Here is a 5,769-nt window from a genome sequence, read left to right as displayed (position 1 = left end):
GGCGTATCAGTGTTAACCGGCATGATTGAGAGGTGTTTTTCTGTTTCAGGAGAAATAGCACATCAACATTCACAAATTCAATTTTGGGTTGCTGTGTACCGTGAAACAATGTGTACAGAAAATATCGTTCAAAGAATAAATTGGGTAAATGAAAAGGTTTAAGTTACCTGGACTGTAGTTTCACAGAGTCAGTCTTTCAAGATCCGCCTGCTTATCTACTTCCGGTAACAATGCTTTTAGAAAAACAGACCTGTGATGAAACAAACGTGATTTAAAATGTGATAAACCACAATTGCTCCGCCGTGTATGAAAGAAAGGACATAATAAACCGATGCTTTTCAATATAAGAATAAACGTGTATCATCCCTACATTTATTTGAGTGACAACGCTGACAGCCAATGAGAACCATGTCTTAAAGGTCCCATGGCATGAAAATCTATCTTTATGAGGTTTTCTAACATAAATATGAGTTCCCCTAGCCTACCTATGGTCCCCCAGTGGCTAAAGCTTGCGTTCGGTGTAAAACGAGCACTAGGTGTTTGGAATGTGGTCCCTTATGTCGTCATAAAGGATCTAAACTCCTCCCCTTTCTCTGCCTTGCCCACCCAGAGAATTTGGCCCGCCAATGAGCCACAACCGTGCGAGCGCCACATGTGTGTTTGTGTGATTACACATGCTGTAACGCAAGTGTTTGCTGTTGGTGTTTTGGCGCATAACACGTCCGTTCTTTGACGTCTTGTATTTCCACAAAGAGACTGTAGTTGGGGTTATCTCAGCCATGGTTGAGAAGGATTTGGGGGAAAGGAACTTTGGCTTTTTGAAGTACATGAACTGCGACATGCTGCCTGCCGCCGGTTGCTGCGAGGCACCACCTCCGCGAATGCTGCCTGAAGCCGGCAGTAGGCAGCCGGCAGCAAGCGGTGCACAGTTCAGTCTACTTCAGATCGATGTGGAAGTGGAAGAACCAGAGACGTCGGAGAACCCGACAAAGTCGTTTGTGATTCATAATATCGTCTGGAGACGCACACAGCTTTTGGCCGTGATAATATGTATTATATGATATAGATATCTATGTATTATATATTATTTAGATATAGAGCCCCAGGACTCCTGTGTGTTCTAGATCAGGGGTTTAAAAGTACAAAGAGAGTGAGCCCCCCCTCAGAGAACAAATTTCAGCTGAGCCCCCCCAAAAGAAATGTTCTAAATCCCTGTGTTTTGAAAGATCTTTTAATTATTTTACACATTTTAAACATCTGATCATACTTTAAACATGAAAAAAAACTCTCTGATCATATTTTTTGGAAAAGTTTTAAACATTTTTGAAACATTTTAAACATATTTTTGAATCATTCTCAACATCTTTGAGGGTTTTTAAGCACATTTCTTAACACATTTTAACATCTTTTTCTAAGCATGTTTTTGCTTGACGTTTTTGAAATACATTTGAACATCTTAATCTGTAAACTGCCGGTTTAGCCTCCTTTTTTAGCTCACCTCAATTTTAGTGCGAGCAATGAGTTTGCGTAGCTGTGTTCAAAATCGTTCCCCATCACGGATATAGTGCACTATATAGGGTGCTCGCCATTTTGTAGTGGTGTTCGAATTCTCAGTGGTAAATTTCACGCACTATAAAGTAGACTTAAAATACCCAAAATTTGAGTGAACATACGATGTTACTCCCGTATACCACAATGCAATGCGGTCGTGTTTTTCCGGAGGAGAAGAAGAAGCTGAATAATAACGAAAACGTATACATTTAATGATGGAGTCTCCGGCTTTCGTTTAGAAATGTCAACAATATGTTTGGGATTTAACACAGAAAATATAACATTCAAAATTAATAAAAAAAAACTTGATCAAGGAAATGTAACATTCAACATCAATACAACCTCCAGCTTTCCTCGTGGGTGCCCGGTTTGTTTACATGATGTGGGCGCAGCTGTCTGCGTCACACAAATACCCGGCGCATTTACTGATGCAAAAGACGTTTAGAAATGTTCAGCGTAGTGTCCGAATTCTCGTTTGTTCGTTCCCTATATATTGCACTATATCATAAACACTATATATGGAATAGTGAGTGAGTGAATAGGGAACGATTTCGAACACAGCGTGTCTTCGCTGTGAAAACGCACTGTGTCTGTTTTTTCTGTTACTTTTTCTGGTTAATTTTTTTCTCAGGTCGCGCCCCCCCTGAAGAACTCTGGCGCCCCCCAGGGGAGGCGCGCCTCACAGTTTGAAAGCCACTGTTCTAGAATATTTACAGAACACGGCTAAAGGCTGTGTGTGCCTCGCCATTGCGATACATCCACTGTAAACAGAGCGCATGGTACCGTGACCTGCAAGCTGCTCAGGGCCACACCCCCACCCTCCTCCTTGACCCGCCTCTCTCCTCCTCATTTTCATTAAAGCTACAGACACCGAAACGGCGCATTTGGGGAAAGCTCAATGTGCAACTGGCTCGTAGTGGCTGTAATTCTGCACCACGGCTGAATTTCGGGAACGTCTTCAAATACTGTATTTGGGGCCTACTAATATCTATATTAAAGCATCCATAAAGTAGCATGCCATGGGACCTTAAAGTTTCTTCAAGAGGCTGAGACTGCCTCAGAGTCTAATGTGTTTAACAAAGGACATTCTGTATCTTCCGAACTCGAGTACAATTCTGAGGTAGTGTGGCCAACACAACTTCTTCTACAAATTCTTTTCTATTGTTCGTGCTTTTTTATTGTGTTTCGGGCCCTGTCAACTAAGACAAAAAATCGTTGGGGCTGGTAATTAGCCAAAGACAAGTGCCTTCTCCAACAGTCTGCGTGACTCAGTCCTTTCAACCGACCAATCACTGAGACTGTCACAACAATACACTCCACCGCACCATTCCCTAAACACACTCTCCGTTCCTGGCCTCTCACGTTTTCATGTCCGTCTTGTTGAACCTGTGGTGTAAAATAACTCACATCCCCATAGTACGATGATAAGCAAAGCAGCGCTGGAGATTGAAATGGATTTTGGTTAAATGTTAATGCCGGCTGCGAGAGTATTTCTCTTACAGGGCCTGCTATCTCACAACAGGCCTTTCCGGAAAGGAAATCAAAGTATCGTGGGATGGATTTTGATAAGAACATTTTCCCTGCAATAAAGATGATATTTTTGGTGCGTTTGGCGATAAATGCTCTGTCCAGTATTTGAATGAGAATAAATGCCTGGCAGCTAGGTTGTAGATAATGTAGTGGCCAGGGTGTTTCACTCACATCGAAGGGTAGTTGGTTCAATCGCTCTTTGGGTGAAAGCATTTGCTAAATGATAATAGTGAATTGTCACAACTGTCATTATTGATGTACAGATTCCTCAGCTGAGCAAAGTTTATACTTTACATCCCGAGAATACCTTAACAACTTTTGTATGATGAAGGACAACATGATTAAGATGTCGCCATCTTTAAAAAAAACGAAAATCTGAAGAAAAAAAACGACACTTCTCCAAAAAATAACAGCTTTCATGCATCATGTATTCTTCCAAGTCCTTCAAAAAGTTGTGGTGACTTCCCACTGGGAACAACCCCCCTACCCCCAGTAAGTGGACTGGTTTTACCCCAGTCCACTCGGCGAGGGCTTTAACGTCGGCTGATGTACTCACCGTGATCACGTTCCGTCACAATGAGACGAAGACAGCCGCCCTCGAGCACACAGGAAGTGGCTCAGCTCAGTGCTCGCGGCTCATCTCTCAGATTAAAAGCTTATTCAAATTATTTTCTCTGTCACCCTCTCTCATATAAACAAGGACCACTTGGTCCCCCCCCCCCCCCCCCACTGTGAAGTGCTTATAAGTAGCTTTGCAAACATTGGTGAGAGGCGAGTGGGGGGGTTTAGATTGGAGCAAATTGATGCTTGAGCGAACCCGTCCTTATTGTAGAGAAAATAAATCAATGACCAACGACGTGGATGGATTATGCGTCGTTTAGCGACGTCGTAGAGAACAAATGCGCTAATTGTTTTGGGGAAATCTCGATATTGACGGAGGCAATTGGTCTTAATGGTGTCAGGGAAAGATAGCGAGCCAACTTTGATTTAATTTGAGGGGACAACGGTAGCTGACGCCGTAACTCATCCACGTTTACAACAAAGATGATGGCGTTTATCAGGGCTGTCGCCATGGCCCCAGGCCGGTCTCAACCTCCAAATGGGTCTGTGAGGGTCTAAGTCTCGTGACGGAGGGGGGCTTGTGAAGTTAGATGATAGCTGATTGGCAAAAGGCCAACTCCAACCCGAATGACTATTAGTGAAAATTTTAAAAAACCTCACCTCACTTTCTACCATAAAATATAATGCAATGGTAAGTTTTTTCTGTACTTTCAAACCAACAACAAAGTGAAATGTGAAACTTCATGAAAATAACTACAAAATCATTTCTGGTAATGATATCATCGCAGAGAGAAAGAGTTGACAGCACAGAGATGGTCCTGAAAATGTGTAAAAATCCAGTAAGAAAAACTAGCTGAAAGGATGCATCCAATTCCGGTAAAGTAACTGTGCAAATATTGGATTAACATATAGAAGCCGCCTACAATGGATTTTGTCCTCAAAACATGCACATTTGTTGAAATATGCCTTTAGCAAACCCTTTTCTATTATAGACACTTGATTTAATGATAGCCACATGATCTTGGGAACCGTGGGACAGCCCATTGGACTCATATTGGCACTGTTGGTCTCGCCTTATTAATGCATAGAGAACTTCCCGAAATAACGCAATGAATGAAAATGACAAACAAAGACAATCATACACAGAGAGACTTCTGCTGCGGAAACTACAGCGTTCACATAACAGATTTTATCAGCTTACCTTACTGTCAGAACAAACAAAATTATAATGAATAAAAAGCACAAACAAACAAACAAACCCACGATACTAGAAACTTCCTCTGTGGTAACAGATGTGGTCAGCCTGTCTTAGAGAAAAAACTGCCAAAAAGTAAATAAACAAACAAACAGAACCAGAATAGACTTCTGTGGCAATATATGTGGTCAGCTTGTCTTATAGAAAAACTGCCAAGAAGTAAATAAACGAACAAACAGAGACAGAAGAGACTTCTGCTGTGGTAAAAGATGTGCTCAGTTTCCTTATTGTATACCCCCAACCCCCATACAGAATTCCCAACCACACAATTCATAACTACAAGCAAAGAAGGAAAAAGGAACTTCTTCATGGCGTTACAGTTGTGGTATAGCTTAGATCTCTAAGATGGCCGCTGAGTATTTACCGGGCATATTACTCCACTGTAGCTCCAGGCAATGTGGCAGCTTCTCCTGCTTTGCATATTCATGTCCAAGAGCAAACAAGCGGGCTCCTGTGGCAAAAAACAACTATTTTTAGATATATTTATTACATTTTCTGCCCAAACAACAAAAGGGGGATAGTTTAGCAGACTGGCTATAGTTGCTTAACCGTGCATATCGATGCTAAAGTGCAGCTGTCGGACTCCTGCCCGCAATTATTTGAATGCCCGACGTTTCTGTCAATGGAGTTGCGGTTGGAAATTGAAGGTTGTGGATTGTGGCTTTGTTTTGTTGACAATGGACAGTGATTAACCGAGACAGTGCTATTTTCTTCACCGCCACTTTATCGAAGAGACCTAAATTGTTTTAATGACGTGCAGTCGTAGAGTTGGCCTCTTGCTTTTTTTTCTCTGTTACACCGTCAAATATAGATGTTGTTTTTCCACCACATCTGCTGTCGCGAAATACAGCCCCCATACTATGGTGTTGAGT

The sequence above is a fragment of the Pollachius pollachius genome, assembly GCF_949987615.1.
Source record: "Pollachius pollachius genome assembly, chromosome: 18".
NCBI lineage: Eukaryota > Metazoa > Chordata > Actinopteri > Gadiformes > Gadidae > Pollachius > Pollachius pollachius.
Note: the sequence above shows the minus strand (reverse complement) of the source record.